The sequence below is a fragment of the Carcharhinus amblyrhynchos genome, chromosome 10, assembly GCF_965287045.1.
Source record: "Carcharhinus amblyrhynchos chromosome 10, sCarAmb.v2.hapA, whole genome shotgun sequence".
NCBI classification, from domain to species: domain Eukaryota; kingdom Metazoa; phylum Chordata; class Chondrichthyes; order Carcharhiniformes; family Carcharhinidae; genus Carcharhinus; species Carcharhinus amblyrhynchos.
Window position 1 is genome coordinate 107,217,712 of NC_137333.1, and position 26,608 is coordinate 107,244,319.

Consider the following 26,608-nt stretch of genomic DNA (forward strand, 5'->3'; position numbering starts at 1 on the left):
ATTAGGCTGACCCTTCATCCCAGGAATCAGCCTGGTAACCTTCTCCGCATTGTTTCCAATGCAAGTAAATCCCACCTTAATGAAAGCTACTAAAGTTGTGTATAGTGCTACAGATCTGCTCTGACCAATGCCGTTGTGAACAATTCTCCATACCAACATGTGTGCTGTTGCCTGTGTTATTTTGCAGTGCTGCCGTCCCGTGTTTCACACAGATGGGTTATTAGAAACCTCTGTAACCAGGTTTCTAACCGAATACAGGATACTGCGTGGTTTCTCTTATTGTCACTTGATACTATTAACTGGGATTGGCAGCGTGTGTGCGCACACGTGTGTGTGTGTGTTCAGTGTGTGCACGTGTGTGTGTGCACAACTGAGGGTGTGTCTGTTTTTTGTGTATGTTTGTTTCACCAATGGGATGTGGGTGTTGCCGGCTGGCCAGCATTTATCACCCATTCCTAGTCACCCTTGGCTTTTGCAAGTCAACCACATTACTGTGGCTTTGGAGTCACATGTAGGCCAGACCAGGTAAGGACAGCAGATTTCCTTCCCTGAAGGGCATTAGTGAACCAGAGGGGTTTTTCCGACAATCGACAATGGTTTCACGGTCATCAGTAGGTTCTTAATTCCAGATATTTTTTATTGAATTTAAATTCCACCAGCTGCTGTAGCGGGATTTGAACCCCAATCCCCAGAACATTAGTTGAGTTTCTGGATTAATAGTTGAGTGATAATACCACTCGGCCATCGCCCCCACTATGACTGTATGTGAGTCAGTGAGTGTGTGTGAGTGGGTGAGTGAATGAGTGTGAGAATGAGTGAGTGTGAGTGTGTGTGTCCACACCAATAGTGAGGTGTAGAGCTGTTGGAAACTAGCGTCTCCCGCTGTGTTGGTGCTCCCTCTGTAAGTTGTCAGGAAACTCCAGTGCAAAGTCCGGCAAGGAGAGGCTCGCCATTACTCCGACACAAGGAACATAGCTACAGTAAGTGCATTTGAGTCAGAAATACCAATTGTGCAGTGCAGAGAAAGTCTGACTAGACAGAGCTGCAGTGTGGGAAAGAGGGAGAGACCTTGCAGAGTGAGAGAGAGATTGCAGAGACGGAGAGAGAGAGAGAGAGAGAGAGATTGCAAAGAGAAAGAGGAGCATTAGAGAGAGAGACTGCAAACTGAGAGGGAGACATTTCAGAGGGAGAGAGAGACATTGCAGTGAGGGGGAGAGGGGACATGTTGCAGTGTGGGGGAGAGGTGGTACATTGCCTGGTGGGGGAGAGTGGGTACATTGCAGTGAAGGGGAGAGTGGGTACATTGCAGTGAGGGGGAGAGGGGGTACATTGCAGTGAGGGGGAGAGTGGGTACATTGCAGTGAGGGGGAGAGTGGGTACATTGCAGTGAGGGGGAGAGGGGGTACATTGCAGTGTGGGGGAGAGGGGGTACATAGCAGTGAGGAGGAGAGGGGGTACACTGCAATGTGGGGGAGAGGGGGTACATTGCAGTGTGGGGGAGAGGGGGTACATTGCCTGGTGGGGGAGAGGGGGTACATTGCAATGTGGGGGAGAGGGGGTACATTGCAGTGTGGGGGAGAGGGGGTACATTGCCTGGTGGGGGAGAGGGGGTACATTGCCTGGTGGAGGAGAGGGGATATATTGCAGTGTGGGGGAGAGGGGGTACATTGCCTGGTGGGGGAGAGGGGGAAAATTGCCTGGTGGGGGAGAGGGGGTACATTGCAGTGTGGGGGAGAGGGGGTACATTGCCTGGTGGGGGAGAGGGGGTACATTGCCTGGTGGGGGAGAGGGGGTACATTGCAGTGAGGGGGAGAGGGGGTACATTGCAGTGTGGGGGAGAGGGGGTACATAGCAGTGAGGAGGAGAGGGGGTACACTGCAATGTGGGGGAGAGGGGGTACATTGCCTGGTGGGGGAGAGGGGGTACATTGCAATGTGGGGGAGAGGGGGTACATTGCAGTGTGGGGGAGAGGGGGTACATTGCCTGGTGGGGGAGAAGGGGTACATTGTCTGGTGGGGGAGAGGGGGTACATTGCCTGGTGGGGGAGAGGGGGTACATTGCCTGGTGGGGGAGAGGGGGTACATTGCCTGGTGGGGGAGAGGGGGTACATTGCCTGGTGGGGGAGAGGGGGTACATTGCCTGGTGGGGGAGAGGGGGTGCATTGCCTGGTGGGGGAGAGGGGGTGCATTGCAGTGTGGGGGAGAGGGGGTACATTGTCTGGCGGGGGAGAGGGGGTACATTGCAGTGTGGGGGAGAGGGGGTACATTGCAGTGTGGGGGAGAGGGGGTACATTGTCTGGCGGGGGAGAGGGGGTACATTGCCTGGTGGGGGAGAAGGGGTACATTGTCTGGTGGGGGAGAGGGGGTACATTGCCTGGTGGGGGAGAGGGGGTACATTGCCTGGTGGGGGAGAGGGGGTACATTGCCTGGTGGGGGAGAGGGGGTACATTGCCTGGTGGGGGAGAGGGGGTACATTGCCTGGTGGGGGAGAGGGGGTACATTGCCTGGTGGGGGAGAGGGGGTACATTGCCTGGTGGGGGAGAGGGGGTACATTGCCTGGTGGGGGAGAGGGGGTACATTGCCTGGTGGGGGAGAAGGGGTACATTGCCTGGTGGGGGAGAGGGGGTACATTGTCTGGTGGGGGAGAGGGGGTACATTGCTGGGTGTCAGTGTGGATCTGATTTACAATGGAATATTGGGAGGTGTTTCATGTTGTCACTAAATCAAAAACAGAAACCTCGACAATAGGTGCTGGAGGGGGCCATTCGGCCCGTCGAGCCTGCACCACCATTCAATATGATCATGGCTGAGTGTGTACTGTCAGTATCTCACTCCCACTTTCTCTCCGTACCCCTTTGATCTCTTTAGGCACAAGGGCCACATCCAGCTCCCTCTTGAACATATCTAACACATTGGCCCCAACAGCTTTCTGTGGGAGAGAATTCCACAGGTTCACAATCCTCTGAGTGAAGAAGATCTTCCTCATCTCAGTCATAGAACATAGAACACTACAGCACAAACAGGCCCTTCGGCCCACAAGTTACGCCGATCACATCCATACCTACCAAGCCATAAAACTATCTGTAACTCCCAATCCCATTAAATCCCATGTACTCATCCAGAAGTCTTTTAAAAGACCCCAGCGAGTTCACCTCTACCACCACCGACAGCAGCCGACTCCACTCACCCACCTCCCTCTGAGTGAAAAACTTACCCCCAACATTTCCTCTGTACTTGCTTCCCAGCACCTTAAACCGGTGTCCTCTCGTAGCGACCATTTCAGCCCTGAGAAATAGCCTTCGAGAATCCACCCTATCTATTCCTCTCAACAGTTTATAAACCTAATGGCTTACCCCCTAGTCTTCAACCGTGACCCATAGTTCTGGACTTTCCCAACATTTGGAGCATTCTTCCCACATCCAGCCTGTCCAGTCCCATCAGGATTTTATATGTTTCTATGAGCTCCCCTCTCATTCTTCTAAATTCCAGTGAGTACAAGCCCAGTCGATCCAGTCTCTCTTCATATGTCAGTGCTGCCATTCCAGGAATCAGTCTGGTGAACCTTCACTGGATTCCCTCAATAACGAGAATGTCCTTCCTCACACCAGGACAGCAAGACTGCACACAATACTCAAGGTGTGTCCTCACCAAGACCCTGTATAACTGCAGCAAAACATCCTTACTCCTATACTCAAATCCTCTTGCTTTAAAGGCCAGCATGCAATTAGCTTTCCTCACTGCCCGCTGTACCTGCAGGCCAACCTTCAGCGACTGTTCCACCATCACACCCAGGTCACGTTGCACTTCCCCTTTTCCTAAACTGCCACCATTCAGATAATAATCTTCCTTCTGGAAAATCTCAGCAGGTCTGGCAGCATCTGTAAGGGGAGAAAAGAGCTGATGTTTCAAAGCTTCGACAAAGGGTCATCTGGACTCGAAACATCAGCTCTTTTCTCTCCTTCCAGATGCTGCCAGACTTGCTGAGATTTTCCAGCATTTTCTCTTTTGCTTTCAGATTCCAGCATCCGCAGTAATTTGCTTTTATTTAATAATCTTCCTTCCTGTGTTTGCCACCAAAGTGGATAACCTCACGTTTATCCATATTATATTGCAATTGCTAAGTATATGCCCACTCAGCCAGCCCGTCCAAGTCACCCTGCAACCTCTTTGCATCCTCCTCACAGCGCACACTGCCACCCAGCTTAGTGTCATCTGCAAATTTGGATTCAATTCCTTTGCCCATATTATTAATGTACATTGTGAATAGCTGATGTCCCAGCACTGAATCCTGCGGTACCCCACTAGTCACTGCCTGCCATTATGAAACGGACCCATTTATTCCCACTCTCTGCTTCTTGTCTGCCACCAGTTCTCCATCCACATCAATACATTACCCCCAATCCCATCAGCTTTAATCTTGCTCACTAATCTCTTGTGTGGGACCTTGCCAAAAGCCTTTCGAAATTCCAGATACACAACATCCATTGGTTCACCCTTGTCCATTCTACTGGTCACATCCATAAAAAATTTCCAGAAGATTTGTCAAGCCCGATTTCCCTCCAGTGAATCCGTGCTGATTTGGACCAATCCTGTCACCACTTTCCAAATGTTCAGTTATGACATCCTTAATAATTAACTCCAGCATTTTCCCCACCACCGATGTCAGGCTAACCTGTCTATAACTCCCTGTTTTCTCTCTCCCTCCCTTTTGAAAAAGTGGGGTTACATTAGCTACCCTCCAATCCACTGGAGATTTTCCAGAGTCTATAGAATGCTGGAAAATGATCACCAATGATCCACTATTTCTAGGGCCACTTCCTTGAGAGCTCTGGGATGCATATCAACAGGCCCTAGGGACTTAGTGGGTTTTAATCCCAGCAATTTCCCCAATACAATGTGATTTGATTTGATTTGATTTATTATTATTACATATATTAGTATACGGTGAAAAGTATTGTTTCTTTTCCTGACTAATAAGGATTTCCTTCAGTTTCTCCTTCATGCTAGACCCTCTGTCCCCAGGTATTTCTGGAAGGTTAATTACATCCTCCTTACTGAAAACAGATCCAAAGTATCTGTTCAGCTGCTCCGCCATTCCCTCAAACATTCGCTCCAAACTGCTGTGCAGCACCACAGGGCCATCTCTGGGAACAAACAAAGAGCAGTACAGCCCAGAAACAGGCCATTCGGCCCACCAAGTCTGCACCGACACAGATGCCTCTCCTATGCCCCCGAGTAACTGACCCTTTGAGTCTGGGAAAAAGATTCTGCTGCTACCTGCTCTATCCAAGCCTGTTATAATCTTGTAAACCTCTATCAGGTCCCCCCTCATTCTCCGACGCTCCAATGAAAACAAGCCAAGTTTGTTCAACCTTTCTTCATAGTTCATATCCTCCAAACCAGGTAACATCCTGGTAAATCTCTTCTGCACCCTTTCCAATGCAGCAATGTGGTACTGCATGGTAGCACAGTGGTTAGCACTGCTGCTTCACAGCTCCAGGGACCTGGGTTCGATTCCCAGCTTGGGTCGCAGTCTCTGTGGAGTTTGCACATTCTCCTCATGTCTGTGTGGGTTTCCTCTGGGTGCTCCAGTTTCCTCCCACAGTCCAAAAGACATGCTGGTTAGATTGATTGGCCACGCTAAAATTGCTCCTTAGTGTCTTGAGATGTGTAGGTTAGAGGGATTAGTGAGTAAATATGTAGCGATATGGGAGTAGGGCCTGTGTGGGATTGTGATTGGTACAGACTTGATAGGCCAAATGGCCTATTTCTGTGCTGTAGGGTTTCTATGTTTCTAACATCCTCCCGGTAGTGTGGCGACCAGAATTGTACACAATACTCCAAACATAGCCTAACCAAAGTCTTATCCAGCTGCAACATGATTTTCCAATTCCTATACACAAGACCCAGCATGCCCTTCACCTTCTTCAACACCTTGTCCACCTGAGTTGTTAATGTCAGGGAAACTGTGGACCTTCCCACCTAGATCGCTCTGTGTGCTCATATTTCTCAGGGCACTACACTTTACTGTGTAAACTTTACTGTATACTTTCCTTCTGCGTTCGACCTTCCAAATTGCGTCATCTCATATTTGTCCAGGTTAAGTTCAAACATGCCAAGTTTGTAGTTTTGAATTCTGATTCCTTTAATGAGCTTCCTGCACAGCCTTGCCTGTGGAAAAAAAATACAGGCATAAAACCTGCAGAGAGTGGTGACTGGAAAACACATTCATTTTTCAGACATTGTGTAAGCTTGTGCAAGGTGCTATCCACTGGAATAATTGCTGCCGGTGTTATCGGAATGGTCTGACACCGTAGTCAGAGAATGTTGTCAAGATTCTTTGCAGCTCCTTAGGCAGCGCCTTCCAAACCCATGGACTTGAACCACCTAAAAGGACAAGGGCAGCAGATACCTGGGACACCGCCATCTGGAAGTTCCCCTCCAAGTCACTCACTATCCTGACTTAGAAATATATTGCCATTCCTTCACTGTCACTGGGTCAAAATCCTGGAACTTCTTCCCTAACAGCACTGAGGGTGTACCTACACCTCATGGACTGTAGCAGGTTCAAGAGGTTGGTTCAGGAAGGCAGCTCACCACCACCTTGTGAAGGGCAATTAGGAATGGCTAATAAATACTGGCCAGCCAGCATTGCCCATGTCCCATGAATGAAAAAAAAATCAAATTGTACAGGACTAAGACCCACCTTCAGCATTGTGCACAAGATGGTGAGAACCTCCCTGACCGTCAGGTCCACATGTGCACAATGACACAGAATTTACCATTGAAATATTGAGGATGAAGCAGAAAGGCAGTATTTCACATTTAAATTGTAATGTAATTTAACACTTCATCAAAAAGATTGGATAGTCCACTGCTCCCTCAGCACTAACCCTCTGACAGTGCGGCACTCCCTCAGTACTGACCCTCTGACAGTGCGGCACTCCCTCAGCACTGACCGTCTGACAGTGCGGCACTCCCTCAGCACTGACCCTCTGACAGTGCAGCACTCCCTCAGCACTGACCCTCTGACAGTGCGGCACTCCCTCAGCACTGACCCTCTGACAGTGCGGCACTCCCTCAACACTGACCCTCTGACAGTGCGGCACTCCCTCAGCACTGACCCTCTGACAGTGCGGCACTCCCTCAGCACTGACCCTCTGACAGTGCGGCACTCCCTCAGCACTGACCCCCTGACAGTGTGGCACTCCCTCAGTACTAACCCTCTGACAGTGCGGCACTCCCTCAGTACTGACTCTCTGACAGTGCTGCACTCCCTCAGCACTGACCCTCTGACAGTGCGGCACTCCCTCAGTACTGACCCTCTGACAGTGCGGCACTCACTCAGCACTGACCCTCTGACAGTGCGGCACTCCCTCAGCACTGACCCTCTGACAGTGCGGCACTCCCTCAGCACTGACCCTCTGACAGTGCGGCACTCCCTCAGTACTGACCCTCTGACAGTGCGGCACTCCCTCAGCACTGACCCTCTGATAGTGCGGCACTCCCTCAGTACTGACCGTCTGACAGTGCGGCACTCCCTCAGCACTGACCCTCTGATGGTGCGGCACTCCCTCAGTACTGACCGTCTAACAGTGCGGCACTCCCTCAGCGATGCAGTAAAGTATGAGTCTGGATGAAATACTCTGGCAGGTATCCTAAATCTGTGACATTTTGCTTCATTGAGCTATCTAATGGTATGTTAGCTGCAAGCCTAGGGTGTCAGATAACATCGCAGTTTGTTTGTGTGTGGGTTTTGTAGACATTTGAGTTGGGATCCGGTGTGTGTTTATACACAGCACGGCCAGCTCCCCAGTGTAAGGCTGCTGTGTGCCTCATTTGCAGCAGGATGGTGTGATGTAGTGAGGCTGTGCTCCAGCGGATCAGCCTCTGGACTGTGTGCAGGTTCCTCCCCACCCACCCTTCACTGACACTGAGCCGGGAGGGGGCAAGCTGGAAGTGCTCTGAAATATTGATTGTACCTGCTGCAATATTCATGAGCAGGTTGGGCTGTTGAGGAAATGCCTTCAGTGCTGCCAAGTCCAGCAAGAGCCGGGGAACAGAGAAGCTGCTGGAACTGCACAGGAAGGGCTCAGAAAAGAGGCGAGTGTTTGAGGTGAGGACTCTGTGAGTGTAAACCCTTCTCCTCTGCTCAGACAGTTAACTTTCCACAGCCTGCTGCTGTCTGCAGGTTATTTATTGCTGATTATTTTGGGTTGATGACACTGGCTCCAGCTGTGTGCTCGGTATATTTGCAGTTTGTGTTGATGGAAGAGTGTGTGTGGCTTGGAGCAGAGACTGTCAGCACCTGTCCTCCCTCTTCAGCCTGTACTGAGTCTGGCAATGTCACTGGGTTTGCTCTCTGTGTGTGTGAGCACTCACTGCCTCAGTGTGACCCTCAGCCACAAGGGCAGCAGCTGGTGGGTACAAACTACCCCAGGGGCTGTGTCTGCATCAGCACCACACACAGCTGAGGGAGGGCATCACTGTCAGGAGCTGTACTGTGGCAGGGGGAGGGTGTAGGGGGGTCAATGTGGTGTGGGGGGGCAGTGTGGTGGTGGGGGCAGTGTGGTGGGGGGGTCAATGTGGTGTGGGGGGGCAGTGTGGTGGTGGGGGCAGTGTGGTGGGGGGGTCAATGTGGTGTGGGGGGGCAGTGTGGTGGTGGGGGCAGTGCGGTGGGGGGTCAATGTGGTGTGGGGGGGCACTGCGGTGGGGGGGCAGTGCGATGGAGGGGCAGTGCGGTGGGGGGGAGGGTGTGGGGGTCAATGTGGTGTGGGGGGACAGTGTGACGGAGGGGCAGTGCGGTGGGGGGGGATAGTACAGTGGGGGGGCAGTGCGGGTGGGTGGGCAGTGCGGTGGGGGGGCGGAGCGGGAGGGGCAGGCAGTGCATGGGAGGGGGTCAGTGCAGGGGGGGATCAGTGAAGTGGGGGTCAGTGCGGTGGGGGGGGCAGTGCGGTGGGGGGAGGGGGGAGGGCACGGGGGGGAAGGAGCTCCCTGTGCTGTGGTTCAATATTTATCCATTAACTAACATCACTATAACAGATATTATCACATTGCCACCTGTGGGATCTTGCTGTGCTGAACTTCCTGCATTACCACAATCATACAATGCAATAGAGGCCCTTCAGCCCATTGGGTCAGCACTGACACATTAGAAACACCTGAACTCCCACCTAATCCCATCTGCCAGTTCTTGGCCCATTGCCCTGAATGTTCTGACGTGAACATAAGAAATAGGAGCAGGAGTAGGCCATCTAGCCCTTCGAGCCTGCCCCGCCATTCAATAAGATCATGGCTGATCTGTCGTGGCTCAGTTCCACATTCCCGCCCTCTCCCCATAACCCTTAATCCCCTCTCTTATCAAAAACCCATCAACCTGCGTCTTAAAAATATTTAGCGAGGCAGCCTCCACCACTTCAACGGGCAGAGAATTCCAGAGATTCACCACCCTTTGAGTGAAGAAGTTCCTCCTCAACTCCGTTCTAAACCGCCCCCCCTTTATCTTGAGGCTGTGCCCCCTAGTCCTACTATCCTTTCTGAGCGGGAAGAGCCTCTCCACCTCTATCCTATCCATCCCATTCATCATCTTATATGTCTCAATGAGATCTCCCCTCATTCTTCTAAACTCTAACGAGTACAAGCCTAGTTTATTCAGCCTCTCCTTATAGCTCAACCCCCTCAACTCCGGTATCAGCCTAGTAAACCTCCTCTGCACTCCCTCCAAGGCCAAAATATCCTTGCGTAAGTGCGGCGACCAAAACTGCCGTGCCAAGTGCTCATCCAGATACTTCTTAAAGAAGCATCCCGCCTCCACCACCCTCCCAGGCAGCACATTCCTGACCCTCACCCCCCCACTGGGTAAAAAGGTTTTTCTGCAAATCCCCCCTAAATCTCCTGCCCCTCACTTTGAAGCTATTGTTGCCTCGTAACTGACCCTTCAACTAAGGGGAACAGCTGCTCCTTATCCACTCTGTCCGTGTCCCTCATAATCTTGTACACCTCAATCAGGTCACCCCTCAGTCTTCTCTGCTCCAATGAAAATAACCCAAGCCTACCCAACCTCTCTTCATAACTGAAACGTTCCATCCCAGGCAGCATCCTGGTGAATCTCCTCCGCACCCCCTCCAGTGCAATCACATCCTTCCTATAATGTGGTGACCAGAACTGCACACAGTATTCCAGCTGTGGCCTCACCAAAGTTCTATACAACTCTAACTGACTTCCCTGCTTTTGTGATCTATACCCTGATTGATAAAGGCATGTGCCCCATATGTCTTTTTCACCACCCTATTAACCTCCCCTTCCACCTTCAGAGATCTGTGAACAAACACACCAAGGTCCCTTTGTTCCACAGAACTTCCCAGTGTCCCACCATTCATTAAATACTTCCTTATCAGATGACTCCTTCCAAAGTGTATTACCTCACGCTTTTCAGGGTTAAATTCCATCTGCCACTTACCCATCTGACCCCCTGCAATCTCCGCCCACGCCTCCCACAGCAGCCGAGGGCACAATTCATCTGGACCTGGAGGTTTATCCACTTTTAAGACTGCCAACTCCTCCAATACCTTGTCCTTCCCTATGTCAGTTGGCTCAAGAACCTCAGTCTCTCTCCCTGAATTCCACACCATCATCCTCATTCTCTTAGGCAAAGACAGATGTGAAGTATCCATTCAACATTCTACCAATGTGTCCTCTGGCTCCACATACAGATTTCTCCCTTGATCCCTTACTGGCCCTACTCTCTCCCTGGTTATCCTCTTCCCATTGATATACTTATAGAATATAAGTAGGATTTTCCCTACTTTTACCAGCCAGACCTTTCTCATATCCCCCCTTTACATTCCTAATTGCTTTTTTAAGCTTCACCCTGCACTTCCTATATCTCACTAATGCCTCTGCTGATTTGCCTGCCTTGTACTTTTTAAAAACCTTTCTTTTCCTTCTCATTGGATTCTGAATATCTCTGGGCATCCATGGTTCTCTGGGTTTGTTATTCCTATTTATCACCCGAGAGGGAATGTGCTGAGCTTGGACGGTCCCCATTTTTTTGAATGCCCCCTACTGCTGTTCTGTAGATTTTTCCGTTAATAGCGTTCTCAGTCTACTTTGGCCAGATCCTGACTTATTTTACTGAAATCCGCTCTCCCCCAATCCAAAACATGTTTTTTTGTAGCTTGTCTATTTCCTTGTCCATAACAAGCTGAAATTGTACCATGTTGTGATCGCTATCATTAAAATGCTCCCCCATCACCATCTCAACCACCTGTCCAGCTTCATTCCCCAAAATCAGGTCCAGTACAGGTCCCCTCCTTGTTGGACCCTCCACATATCGATTTAAAAATGACTACATTTAAACCAATACCAAATTGGTTGTAAACTGTGACAGTTGTGCTGAGGTTGTTCAAGGTGTTACAGGAATACAAATGTTTTCTTCTCTCTCCCAGTCCCCATTTAAACAGATGGACTTGTTCACTGCTGTTTGGTGAATCTTGTGTCTGTGAAATGACTGACCTAGATAACAGTGACTGTGTTTCAAACTCATTCACTGCAAAACACATTGAAGCATTTGAAAAGGGGCATTGAGTACAAAAGCAAGGGAGGGGGTGATGCTGAACCTTCCGAAAACGATGGTTTTGCCACAGCTGGATCACATTGTCCAATTCTGAGCACTGCACTTGGAGAGGGCGCAGAGGATATAAGAACATTAGAACGAGGAGCAGGAGTAGGCCATCTGGCCCCTCAATCTTGCTCCGCCATTCAATAAGATCATGATTGATCTTTTCGTGGACTCAGCTCCACTTACCCACCCACTCACCATAACCCTTAATTCCTTTATTGTTCAAACATTTATCTATCTTTGCCTTAAAAACATTCAATGAGGTAGCCTCAACTGCTTCACTGGGCAGGGAATTCCACAGATTCACAACCCTTTGTGTGAAGAAGTTCCTCCTCAACTCAGTCCTAAATCTACTTCCCCTTATTTTGAGGCTATGCCCCCTAGTTCTAGTTTCACCTGCCAGTGGAAACAACTTCCCTGCTTCTGTCTTATCTATTCCCTTCATAATCTTATATGTTTCTATAAGATCTCTCCTCATTCTCCTGGATTCCAACATGTATAGCCCCAGTCTACTCAGTTTCTTCTCATAAGCCAACTCTCTCAACTCCGGAATCAACCTAGTGAATCTCCTCTGCACCCCCTCCAGTGCCAGTATATCCTTTCTCAAGTAAGGAGACCAAAACTGTACACAGTACTCCAGTTGTGGCCTCATGTTATACAGCTGCAACATAACTTCACTGTTTTTAAACTCAGTCTCTCTAGCAATGAAGAACAAAATTGAAGCAAATTGGGGATGCAATGGTTAGAGGGACAGATAGGAGATTCTGCGGCAGCAAAAGAGACTCATGGATGATATGTTGCCTCTCGGGTGCGAGAGTCCGTGCTGTCTTGGACCATGTTTTCAGGATCCTTAAGGGGGAGGGGGATCAGTCGCAGGTCATGGTGCACATCGGTACCAATGACATAGGTAGAAGAAGGGACAAGGATTTAAAACAGGAATTTAGGGAGCTAGGATGGAAGCTGAGAGCCAGGACAAAGCATGTGGTCATCTCTGGTTTGTTGCCGGTGCCACGTGCTAGTGAGTTGAGGAACAGGGAGAGAGAGTGCAGATTAACATGTGGCTGCAGGGATGGTGTAGGAGAGAGGGTTTCATTTACATGGATAATTGGAGCACATTCTGGAGAAGGTGGGACCCGTACAAACAGGACGGTTTGCACCTGAACCAGAGGGGCACCAATATCCTGGGAGGGAAATTTGCTACGGCTTTTCAGGGGGATTTAAACTAATTTGTCAGGGGGATGGGAAAATGAGCTGTAGTCCAGAAGTCAGTGTTGAGGGTAGTGAGGTATTGAGGAAGGTATCAAGGTCACAGGAGTGTACAGGCAGACAGGATGGTGGGTTGAAGTTTATCTACTTCAATGCAAGGAGCATCCGGAATAAGGTCGGTGAACTCGGAGTGTGGATTGGTACTTGGGACTATGATGTTCTGGCCATTACAGAGACAGTGTTAGAACACGGACAGGAATGGTTATTGGCAGTTCCGGGGTATAGATATTTCAGTAAGAGTAGGGAAGGTGGTAAAAGAGGTGGAGGAGTAGCATTGTTAATCAAGGATAGTTTAACAGCTGCTGAAGGCATTTCGAGGGGGATCTGCCTACTGAGGTAATATGGGGTGAAGTTAGAACTAGGAAAGGATCAGTCACATTGTTAGGAGTTTTCTATAGGCCCCCAAATAGTAATAGAGATATGGAGGAGGAAATGGCAAAGCAGATTATGGATAGGTGTGGAGGTCACAGGGTAGTTATCATGGGTGACTTTAACTTTCCAAATATTGACTGGAACCTTTATAGGTCGAATAGTTCGGATGGGACACTTTTTGTACAGTGTGTGCAGGAGGGTTTCCTGACACAATATGTGGATAAGCCGACAAGAGGTGGGGCCACATTGGACTTGGTCCTGGGTAATGAACCAGGCCAAGTGTTAGACTTGTTTGTGGGAGAGCACTTTGGAGATAGTGACCACAATTCAATGTCCATCATTATTGCAATGGAGAGGGATAGGGTCACACGGCAGAGCAAGGTTTATAATTGGAGCAGGGGTAATTATGATGCGATTAGGCAAGAATTAGGGAGCATAAGATGGGAACAGAAACTGTCAGGTACAGGCACAAACGAAAAGTGGAGCTTTTTCAAGAAACAAATACTGTGTGTCCTTGATAGGCATGTCCCTGTCAGGCAGGGAGGAAATGGCCGAGTGAGGGAGCCATGGTTCACAAAGGAGGTTGAATGTCTTGTTAAGAGAGAAAAGGAAGCATATGTAAGGATGAAAAAAACAAGGTTCAGTTGGATCGCTTGAGGGTTACAAGTTGGCTAGGAATGAGTTAAAGAAAGGGCTTAAAAGAGCTAGGAAGGAGCATGAGAAGTCCTTGGCAGGTCGAATCAAGGAAAACTCCAAGGCTTTTTACTTTTATGTGAGAAATTAAAGAATGACCAGGGTGAGGTTAGGGCCAGTCAAGGATAGTAGTGGGAACTTGTACATGGAGTAAGAAGAGATAGGAGAGGCATTGAATGAATACTTTTCTTCAGTGTTCACTAAAGAGAGGGACCTTGTTTTTGAGGATGAGGGTGAGATACAGGCTGATAGAATGGAGGAGGTAGATGTTCTGAGGGAAGATCCATTAGCAAAACCTGAGGGTTGATAATTCCTCTGGGCCAGATGGGATACATCCTAGCATAGTTTGGGAGGCAAGGGATGAGATTGCGGAGCCTTTAGCTTTGATCTTTGGGTCCTCACTGTCCACAGGGATTGTGTCAGAGGACTGGAGAGTGGTGAATGTTGCTCCTCTCTTCAAGAAAGGAAATAGGAATGACCCTGGTAATTATAGGCTGGTTAGTCTTACTTCAGTGGTGGGTAAGTTAATGGAAAAGGTCCTGAGGGATAGGATTTATGACTATTTGGAAAGATGCAGTTTAATCCGGAATAGTCAGCACGGTTTCGTGAGGGGTAAATCTTGTCTCGCAAATTTGAATTCTTTGAGAAGGTAACTAAGTGAGTAGACGAAGATAGAGCAGTTGATGTTGTTTACGTGGATTTTAGTAAGGCGTTTGGTAAGGTTCCCCATGGTAGGCTCATGAAGAAAGTAAGGAGGTGTGGCATAGAAGGAAATTTGGCCGATTGGATAAGTAACTGGCTGTCTCATAGAAGACAGGGGCTGGTGGTGGAGGGAAAATTTTCAGACTGGAGGCCAGTTACCAGCGGTGTACCACAGGGATCAGTGCTGGGTCCTCTGCTATTTGTGATTTTTATCAATGACTTGGAAGAGGGGGCTGAAGGGTGGGTTAGTAAATTTGCTGATGACACCAAGATTGGTGGAGTAGTGGATGAGGTGAAGGGCTCTTGTAGGTTGCAAAGAGACATTGATAGGATGCAGAGCTGGGCTGAAAAGTGGCAGATGGAGTTTAACCCTGATAAGTGCGAGGTGATTCATTTTGGTGGGACAAACTTGAATGTGGATTACAGGGTCAACGGGAGGGTTCTGAGGAATGTGGTGACAGAGAGATCTTGGGGTTCATATCCACAGATCTCTGAAGGTTGTCATTCAAGTGGATAGAGACGTGAAGAAGGCCTATAGCGTGTTAGCGTTTATTAACGGAAAGTTTGAGTTTAAAAGCCGTGGGGTTATGCTGCAACTATACATGACCTTGGTGAGACCACATTTGGAATATTGTGTGCATTGGAGAGAGTGCAGAGGAGATTTACTAGGATGCTGCCTGGTTTGGAGGGTAGGTCTTATGAGGAAAGGTTGAGGGAGCTGAGGCTTTTCTCTTTGAAGCGGAGGAGGATGAGAGGCGACTTAATATAGGTTTACAAGATGATGAGGGGGATACATAGAGTGGACGTTCAGAGACTATTTCCTCGGGTGGATGTAGTTGTTACTAGGGGGCATAACCATAAGGTTCATGGTGGGAGATATAGGAGGGATGTCCGAGGTAGGTTCCTTACTCAGAGAGTGGTTGAGGTGTGGAATAGACTGCCTGCTGTGATAGTGGAATCGAACACTTTAAGAACTTTCAAGCAGTTATTGGATAGGCACATGGAGCACTCCAGAATGATAGGGAGTGGGATAGCTTGATCTTGGGATTGGACATAGCTTGGCACAACATTGAGGGCTGAAGGGCCTGTACTGTGCTGTACTGTTCTATGTTCTATGTTCTAAAATTCCATTTGCCTTCTTAATTACCTGCTGCACCTACAAACCAACTCCTTGAGATTCCTGCACAAGGACACCCAGGTCCCTCTGCACAGCAGCATGCTGCAATTTTTTACCATTTAAATAATAGTCTGCTTTGTTATTCCTACCAAAATGGATGACCTCACATTTACCAACATTGTACTCCATCTGCCAGACCCTCGCCCACTCACTCAGACTATCTATATCCCTTTGCACACTTCAGTGTCCTCTGCACACTTTGCTCTGCCACTCATCTTAGTGTCATCTGTGAATTTGGACACACTACACTTGGTCCCCAACTCCAAATCATCTATGTAAATCATAAACAATTGCAGTCCCAACACTAATCCCTGAGGCACACCACTAGTCACTGATCACAAACCAGAAAAACACCCATTTACCCCTTTGCTTTCTGTTAGTTAACCAATCCTCCACCCATGCTAACACATTACCCATAACACCGTGCACCTTTATCTTGTGTAGCAGTCTTTGGTGCGGCATCTTGTCAAAGGCCTTCTGGAAATCCAGATACACCCCATCCACAGGTTCCCCATTGTCCACTGCACATGTAATGTCCTCAAAATAATCAAATATGACCTCTCTTCATGAACCCATGCTTACCAATGGGACAATTTATATCCAGATATCTCCCTATTTGTTCCTTGATGATAGATTCAAGCATTTTCCAAACTACAGAAGTTAAGCTAACTGGCCTACAGTTACCTGCCTTTTGTCTACCTCCTTATTTAAACAGTGGTGTCACATTTGCTGTTTTCCAATCTGCAGGAACCAATCAGAGTCCAGTGAATTTTGGTAAATTACCACTAGTGCATTTGCTATTTCCCCCACCATCTCTTTTAGTGATGCATTCACTAAATGGTGAATGCATCACTAAATGATGCATTGCATTCCATCAGGGCCAGGAGACTTGTCTACCTTTAGCCTCATTAACTTGCCCAACACTACCTCTTTCGTGATAATGATGGTTTCTCGGTCCTCACCTGCCGTAGCCTTCCTGTCATCAATTTTCGGCATTTTTGTGTCTTCCACTGTGAAAAACGACACAAGATACCTGTTCAATGCCTCAGCCATTTTCTCATTTCCAGTTATTACATCCTCCTTCTCGTCCTCTAAAGGACCAATGTTTACTTTCGCCACTCTTTTTTGTTTTATATATTTGTAGAAACCTTTGGTGTCTGTTTTTATATTCTGAACTAGTTTACTCTCAGAATCTATCCATTTACCAAGAAAGGTGCAGGGTTGGTTTAGCTCGGTTGGGTGGATGGCTGGTTCATGATTTGAGACGATGCTAACAGCGTGAGTTTGTTTCCCGCACCGGCTGAGGTTATCCATGAAGCTGCCGCTTCTCAATCTCGCCCCTCGCCTGAGGTCTGCTGACCCTCAGGTTAAATCACCACCAGTCAGCCTTTGGTCATTAGGGACTGTGGCCACTTTACCTTTTACCAGGAATGAGGGACTTTAGTTCATTTGGAGAGACTGGGAGAAGCTGGGATTGACAAGTGAGAGTTAATCCAGGGGCTGATCGAGACAATAAGGAGGAAGTGTTTGCAGTTTGCTGGAGGCGGATTGAAGAGAATCAGTAAAAGAAGCAGAGGGGGAGATGAGGAGAGTGTTCACGCAGTGAGCTGGGGTTAGCTGGAATGTGGTGCTTGAAAGGGTGACAGAAGAAGAAAAAGTTCAACACTGAGTTTTGGAACTCGATGAAAACTTGAGGGAAAATATTTCAGAGCAATGAGGAGAGAGCAAGGTGGGGGGACAGGGGGGATAGGTGTGACTAATTGGACAGCTCTTTTACAGAGCTAGAACATGCACGAGGGGCTGAATGTTTTCGGATTCTGTCAGTCAGTGCAGTATAAATGCAGACAATCCACTCGATTGCTCTAATTTAATCCTGTCAGTAAAAGTTAGCAAGCAAAAATGATGGCAGTTGGAAAAGGGAATTGCATCAGGAATAAACAACATTTCAAATATTAAATGAAGCCTATTTCAAGCTGTGATTGAAATATGAAACTCTGCAGAGAATCCTGCTGACCTCTGTAAGAGAGTGACTCTGCTATTACAGTTATGTGGACTCGTGGGTGCATGGAATGTCTATACAGTCTCCAAAACACAGTCAGCGCCACAATTATAGATCCTGTCATTCCTAACCCTGACTCATTTGCATCACAACACTAATCGCTGGGTACGTGTCTGTCTCTGTTTCACACTGGGATGCAGTACTGATGGGGACAGGTCTGTCTCTGTATAACACTGGGGTACAGTACTGGTGGGGACGGGCCTGTCACTGTATAACACTGGGGTACAGTACTGATGGGGACGGGTCTGTCTCTGTATAACACTGGGGTACAGTACTGGTGGGGACGGGTCTGTCACTGTATAACACTGGGGTACAGTACTGGTGGGGACAGGTCTGTCACTGTATAACACTGGGGTACAGTATTGGTGGGGATGGGTCTGTCCCTGTTTAACACTGGGGTACAGTACTGGTGGGGATCGGTCTGTCGCTGTATAACACTGGGGTACAGTACTGGTGGGGATGGGCCTGTCACTGAATAACGCTGGGGTACAGTACTGGTGGTGATAGGCCTGTCACTATATAACACTGAGGTACAGTACTGGTGGGGACGGGTCTGTCACTGTATAACACTGGGGTACAGTACTGGTGGGGATGGGCCTGTCACTGAATAACACTGGGGTACAGTCCTGGTGGTGATAGGCCTGTCACTATATAACACGGGTACAGTACTGGTGGGGACTGGTCTGTCGCTGTATAACACTGGGGTACAGTACTGGTGGGGACAGGTCTATCACTGTATAACACTGGGGTACAGTACTGGTGGGGATAGGTCTGTCGCTGTATAACACTGGGGTACAGTGCTGGTGGGGATGAATCTGTCACTGTATAACACTGGGGTACAGTACTGGTGGGGACGGGTCTGTCACTGTATAACACTGGGGTACAGTACTGGTGGGGATCGGTCTGTCACTGTATAACACTGGGGTACAGTACTGGTGGGGATCGGTCTGTCACTGTATAACACTGGGGTACAGTACTGGTGGGGACGGGTCTGTCACTGTATAACACTGGGGTACAGTACTGGTGGGGATGGGCCTGTCACTGAATAACACTGGGGTACAGTCCTGGTGGTGATAGGCCTGTCACTATATAACACTGGGGTACAGTACTGGTGGGGACGGGTCTGTCACTTTATAACACTGGGGTACAGTGCTGGTGGGGACGGGTCTGTCACTATATAACACTGGGGTACAGTACTGGTGGGGACGGGTCTGTCACTTTATAACACTGGGGTACAGTACTGGTGGGGACGGGTCTGTTACTGTATAACACTGGGGTATAGTATTGGTGGGGATCGGTCTGTCACTGTATAACACTGGGGTACAGTATTGGTGGGGACAGGTCTGTCACTGTATAACACTGGGGTACAGTATTGGTGGGGACGGGTCTGTCACTGTATAACACTGGGGTACAGTACTGGTGGGGACAGGTCTGTCACTGTATAACACTGGGGTACAGTACTGGTGGGGACGGGTCTGTCACTGTATAACACTGGGGTATAGTATTGGTGGGGATCGGTCTGTCACTGTATAACACTGGGGTACAGTATTGGTGGGGACAGGTCTGTCACTGTATAACACTGGGGTACAGTATTGGTGGGGACAGGTCTGTCACTGTATAACACTGGGGTACAGTACTGGTGGGGACCGGTCCCCTCTGCCCCCTCAGATTGATGTAAAAATATCATAGAATGGTTACAGCACAGACAAAGGCCATTCGCCCCAAAATGTCCCATGTTGGCTCTCTGTGGGAACAACTCCCCTTTTCTTTCGCTAATTATCCAATTCCCTGCAAACCCCACGTTCAAACCATGGCTTGTTGTTGAGGAAGATGGCTTTTTATCACCTTCTCAGGGTAATTAAGATGGACAGTAAAGATAGGCATTGTCAGTGATGCCCACATCCCATGAAATAATTTAAAAGTACCAATTGTAAACCTACCTCCTGTTTGAAAAACAATTGTTCACCGCTATTCTGTTTCCTGTCACTTGGCCAACATTGTATTCACATTGCTGCTGTTTCCTTACTTCCATGGGATGTACATCTGCTGACAAGTTTGTGTGACATTCTATCAAAATCCTTTTCGAATCCCATGTACACCACATCAACCACATTACCGACATCGATCCTCTCTGTTCCCTCATCAGAAAACTCAGTTAATAGTTAAATGCAATTTTGCTCTTCACAAATCCATGCTCACCCTATATAATTAATCCACAAAATCTAGGTGATTGTTAATTTTATTCCAGATTTTCATTCATCTGACTGCTCTGCTTCTTTTATTCATTCATGGATGTGGGTGTCGCTGGGCCAGTATTTGCTGCCCATCACTAATTGCCTTTGAACCGAATGGCAATCTAGACCATTTCAGAGGGCATTTCTGGATCTGGAGTTATATGTAGGCCAGACAAGGTAAGCAGATTTCCTTCCCTAATGGATATTATTAGTGAAGCAGATAGAATTTGTGGTCATCATTAGACTTTTAATTCCAGATTTTTATTGAATTAAAATTTCACCATCTGCCATGATGGGATTTGAACCCAGGCTACCAGAGTATTACCCAGAATCTTTAGAGTACTAGTCCGGTGATAATACCACTACACCACTGCCTCCCCTAAGCTGATTGTATTTTTACACCCATTATGAAACCAGAGTGTAAGATTTTCAGTTCTCCAGCCCTGAGGCTGAGGAGGGTTGGAACATTCTCTCAAAGAGTTGGTTTGCAGGTACAGCAGGTAATTAAGAAGGCAAATGGAATTTTGTCCCTCATTGCTAGAGGGATGGAGTTTAAAAACAGCAAGGTTATGTTGCAGCTGTATAAGGTGCTGGTGAGGCCACACCTGGAGTACTGTGTCCAGTTTTGGTCTCCTTACTTGAGAAAGGATATACTGGCACTGGAGGGGGTGCAGGGGAGATTCACTAGGTTGATTCTGGAGTTGAGAGGGTTGGCTTATGAGGAGAGACTGAGTAGACTGGGGCTATACTCATTGGAATTCAGAAGAATGAGGGGAGATATTATAGAAATATATAAGATTATGAAGGAAATAGACAAGATAGAAGCAGGGATGTTGTTTCCAGTGGCGGGTGAAACTAGAACATAAAGAACATAAGAAATAGGAGCAGGAGTAGGCCATCCAGCCCTTCGAGCCTGCCCCGGGGCATAGCCTCAAAATTTAGGACTGAGTTGAGGAGGAACTTCCTCACACAAAGGGTTGTGAATCTGTGGGATTCCCTGCCCAGTGAAGCAGTTGAGGCTACCTCAGTGAATGCTTTTTAAGGCAAGGATAGATAAATTTTTGAACAGTAAAGAAATTAAGGGTTATGATGAGCGGGTGGGTAAGTGGAGCTGAGTCCACAAAAAGATCAGCCATGATTTTATTGAATGGCGGAGCAGGCTCGAGGGTGCAGATGGCCTACTGAGCTATGAGGAAAGGCTGAATAAATTAGGCTTGTACTCATTAGAGTTTAGAAGAATGAGGGGAGATCTCATTGAGACGTATAAGATGATGAATGGGATGGATAGGATAGAGGTGGAGAGACTCTTCCCGCTCAGAAAGGATAGTAGGACTAGGGGACACAGCCTCAAGATAAAGGGGGGGCGGTTTAGAACGGAGTTGAGGAGGAACTTCTTCACTCAAAGGGTGGTGAATCTCTGGAATTCTCTGCCCGTTGAAGTGGTGAAGGCTGCCTCGCTAAATATTTTTAAGACGCGGGTTGATGGGTTTTTGATAAGAGAGGGGATTAAAGGTTATGGGGAGAGGGCGGGAATGTGGAACTGAGCCACGACAGATCAGCCATGATCTTATTGAATGGCGGGGCAGGCTCGAAGGACTAGTTGGCCTACTCCTGCTCCTGTTTCTTATGTTCTTATGTACTCCTGTTCTTAGTTCTTATGTTCTTATTATGGCTAGGACCTCTGCCAATTCCACTGTCACATCCCTTAGTATCCAGTCCCTGTGACTTAGCAACTTTAAGTACAGAGTGCCTTTCTAATTAATGCCTTCTCTTTTAATCAATTTTTAGCCCATTGAGTGTAGCAGCTGCATCCTCTTTCTCTGCATCCCACTGCTGCTATTTCCAGGATCAGTGAAGGAGTTGGCCTGAGTTTTCTGGTTAGTATATATCTCCCATCACTGAAAACAGATTGTTTGGTTGTGAACACATTATGGGACCTTGCTTCATGCAAATCAGCCATTGTGTTTCCTACGTTTCTTCAGTGATTGTATTTCAGACAGACTATTGAACTATAATCCTGAATTGACTCTTTCCCAATTTGTCCCTGTGTCCTCGTTCGGCAGTTCTGGTTTAACAGGAAATTATAACCAAGGGTTAACCATTTCTGTTCCACTTGGTATCTTATAGAATCAACCAAAGTGCCACTTGGATTTGAACTAACTTTCTAAAAGTAGAGAGGACGGGACAAGATAAAAGCAGATTGTTTCCAGTGGTCAGGAACGGATGGTTGTGGATACAAGATGAAATGTAAGAAGTTTAGAATGGAGAAGAGGAAAAGCCTTTTCACTGAGACAGCAGTGTGACACTTCCAGGTTAGTGACAGAAACTGTGTCAATGTTCAAGAGTGTGATCAGGATGTTTGCTCACATGAGGGTGAATGGCAGTACAGAGTAATTGGGCTGAGTGTGGCCAGGTTGAGTGTGCGTTTTCCACATATTTCAGTTATTTTTGTTTCTGGTTGGCTGATGGATTTTGGGAGTGGTGACACTGGCTGCTAGCTTTGCTAAAAGTGGGGGAGCTGGAGATCTGGTGGGAAAAATGGAGGAATGAAGAGGAGGAAGATTGAGAGTTCTCTGAAGACAAGTTGGCTGAATTGTCACGTCTGGTGTTTAGAAATGTGTTTTGCTTATTCCATTCAGTGCTATCTCCCATGGTTGTGGCAGAGGTTTGAAGCTTGCTACGTGTTGGTTTAAAAAATGCAAGGCTGCATTGAGAGGAAACTTCCAGCAACTCCTCTTCGTCACTTTGGTTCAGGTGGATGTTGAATATTTTGAGAAGGGAGTTCACTTGGCACCTTAGAATGTATTCAACTCTTCCACACACACTTTCTCATTGTCTTTGTGGCATCTTGCTGTGCACAAAATGGCTGCTGCATTTACCTTTCTAACTCGACATATTGCATTATGTTGAAATCAACTCATTTCTGATTTTTCGGAGAGATGTGACCAGGTTCTGCAGGAAGTATATCATAGAAAGGATATTATTAAACAAGAAAGAGTGCAGAAAAGATTTACTAGGATGCTCCTGGAATTTGATGGTTTGAGTTATAAGGAGAGGCTGGATAGACTGGGACTTTTTCCTCTGGAGTGTAGGAGGCTGAGGGGTGATCTTATAGAGGTCTATAAAATAATGAGGGACATAGATCAGCTAGATAGTCAATATCTTTTCCCAAAGGTAAAGGAGTCTAAAACTAGAGGGCGTAGGTTTAAGGTGAGAGGGGAGAGATACAAAAGGGTCCAGAGGGACAATTTTTTCACACAAAGGGTGGTGAGTATCTGGAATAAGCTACCAGAGGCAGTAGTAGAGGCGGGTACAATGTTGTCTTTTAAAAAGCATTTAGATAGTTACATGTGTAAGATGGGTATAGAGGGATATGGGCCAAATACAGGCAATTGGGATTAGCTTAGGGGTTTTAAAGAAAGAGCAGCATGGGCAAGTTGGGCCGAAGGGGCTGTTTCCACGCTGTAAACCTCTATGACTCTATAAATGAGTTACCTGTCACAAATGAGCTGTGGTTTGGTCCCTTGATGAGGAATGGATACCCCAAATGCCAGTTTCAGCACCCTTTTGTCCCAGCTGTTAGCCACTGCTTGCCTGACAGCCGTGCTGCTGGGTCAGTATCTTTGGGCAGAGAATGTTGGAGAATTTTACCTTCAACATCAAACAACACGGAATTAAAATTCATCCATTATTTCCCAGAATAGTTTTCCTCATTCACAACATTCCACATCTCTGACTGTGCAGGGAGCAGAGGTGCTGGTTTATGATAACTTAATTAAGTCAAATTCCACTGTTACTATGTGGGATAATAGAATTGTTACTGGTACTTGGAGATTGTTTACAATCATTCTCTCTGTTTCTCTATAAAACTGCACAGCAATAACTTGGAGTTTCATGCCTGCTGACGTGATTATTTATCCCAGTATCTGCCTGTCTCTTTCACCCCAGATACATTCACTGTTGACTATGACACCAAGATTGGGCAGTGAAGGTTATCTCTGATTGCCATGAAATCTTGATCAATTGGGCCAAAGAGTTGACAAATGGCAGGTGGAGTTTAATTTAGATAAATGTGAGATGATGCATTTTGGTAGATTGAACCAGGGCAGGACTTACTCAATTAATGGTAGGGCTTTGGGGAGAGCTACAGAACAAAGAGGTTTAGAGGTACATGTTCACAGGTCCTTGGAAGTACAGTCACAGGTGGACAGAGTGGTGAAGGAGGCATTCGGCATGCTTGGTTTCATTGGTCAGAACATTGAATACAGGAGTTGGGACGTATTGCTGAAGTTGTACAAGACATTGGTAAGGCCACACTTGGAATATTGTGTACAGTTCTGGTTATCCTACGAGCAAAAAGATATTATTAAACTAGAAAGAGTGCAGAAAAGATTTACTAGGATGCAACTGAGACTTGATGGTTTGAAGAGGCTGGATAGACTGGGAATTTTTTCTTTGGAGTATAGAAGGCTTCGGAATGATCTTAGAAGGTAGAACATAGAGCACTACAGCACATACAGGCCCTTCGGCCCACAAGTTGCGCTGATCATATCCACACCTACCAGGCCTATCTATAACCCTCAATCCCATTAAATCCCATGTACTCGTCCAGAAGTCTCTTAAAGGACCCCAATGAGTTCGCCTCCACCACCACTGACAGCAGCCGATTCCACTCACTCACCACCCTCTGAGTGAAAAACTTACCCCGACATCTCCTCTGTACCTGCTCCCCAGCACCTTAAACCTGTGTCCTCTCGTAGCGACCATTTCAGCCCTGGGAAATAGCCCCTGAGAAGCCACCCGATCTATACCTCTCAACATCTTATAAACCTCTATCAGGTTGCCTCTCATCCTTCGTCTCTCCAGGGAGAAGAGACCTAGCTCCCTCAACCTATCTTCATAAGGCATGCCTCCCAATCCAGGCAACATCCTTGTAAATCTCCTCTGCACCCTCTCAATAGCTTCCACATCCTTCCTGTAGTGAGGCAACCAGAACTGCGCACAGTACTCCAAGCGGGGTCTGACAAGGGTCTTATAAAGTTGCAGCATTACCTCCCGACTCCTAAACTCAATCCCTCGATCAATGAAGGCTAGTACACCATATGCCTTCTTGACCACATCCTCCACCTGCGAGACCGATCTAAGAGTCCTATGGACTCGGACCCCAAGGTCCTTCTGATCCTCTACACTGCTCAGGGCCCTACCCTTGATATTGTACTCCTTCATCCCACTGGACCTGCCAAAATGGGCCACTACACATTTATCCGTGTTGAAGTCCATCTGCCACTTCTCCGCCCAGTCTTGCATCCTATCTATGTCACGCTGCAACTTCTGACATCCCTCCAGACTATCCACAACACTACTAACCTTCGTGTCGTTGGCAAACTTACCAACCCATCCCTCCACTTCCTCATCCAGGTCATTTATGAAAATGACAAACAGCAAGAGTCCCAGAACAGATCCCTGGGGCACTCCACTGGTGACCGACCTCCATGCAGAAAAAGACCCATCCACAACCAGCAAGCCAGTTCTGGATCCACAAGGCCAAAGCCCCCTGGATCCCATGCCCTCTCACTTTCTCAAGAAGTCTTGCATGGGGGACCTTATCGAATGCCTTGCTGAAGTCCATCTTATAGAGGTCTTTAAAATAATGAGGGATATAGGTCAGCTAGATAGTCAACATCTTTCTCAAAGATAGGGGAATCTAAACCTAGAGGGTATAGGTTTAAGGTGAGATGGGAGAGATACAAAAGAGTCCAAAGGGCACTTCTTTTCACCCAGAGGGTGGTGAGTGTCTGGGACAAGCTACCAGAGGTGGTAATAGAGGTGGGTACAATTTTGTCTTTTAAAAAGCATTGAGACAGTTACATGGGTAAGGTGGGTATTGAGGGATGTGAGCCAAATGTGGGCAATTGGAACTAGCTTAGGGGTTTAAAAAATGGGGCGGCATGGACAAGTTGGGCCGAAGGGCCTGTTTCCATGCTGTAAACCCCTATGACTCAATTCCCACTTGGATATTTATCCATATTATCATAGACTAAGACAGCACTGTCTCTGAGCTACTGGAAATACCTTTTCCTTCATGATTTTGAATGCCTCAATTAAATCTCCTCTTAACCTTCTCTGTTCCAAGGAGAACAGTCCCAGTCTCTCCACATTAATGACATTTCTCCATTTCTGGTACAGTTCTAACAGATTTCCTCTGCACCCTTTCCACGGTCTTCACATCCTGCCTGATATGTGGGGCACGGCCTTCAACATAATTCTCCATTCCCTTTTCAACCAAATGTGTTGTTGTAGGTGAGGTGCCAATAAGGACAATGTTTGGATAAGGAACACAGAATGAATTCCAGAACCTCTGCAAGTTGACAGTCACTCAGCCACGAGAGAGCAGTTCACTGCGGACTCTGTGCTGAGCAAGCAGGAACTGACAGAGACATGTGCTGTGTAACTGAATTCCCCTGGAGAGTTCTGATAGGATAGACA

General features: G+C 47.5%; 1 protein-coding gene across 2 annotated transcripts in view; it reads left to right on the plus strand.

The window, feature by feature from the left end:
• The first annotated feature begins 7,765 nt into the window (after positions 1 to 7,765).
• The window catches only part of fhip1b (FHF complex subunit HOOK interacting protein 1B), a 114,014-nt gene continuing 95,171 nt past the window's right edge, over positions 7,766 to 26,608 (plus strand). The window contains exons 1-4 of one of the 2 annotated variants that reach the window (XM_080197763.1): positions 7,766 to 8,115; positions 20,137 to 20,299; positions 21,911 to 21,999; positions 22,250 to 22,434. The gene's annotated coding sequence lies outside the window, so the exon portion shown is untranslated. The remainder of the gene's footprint in view (positions 8,116 to 20,136; positions 20,300 to 21,910; positions 22,000 to 22,249; positions 22,435 to 26,608) is intronic. The other variant, XM_080197767.1, reaches the window with a different exon arrangement.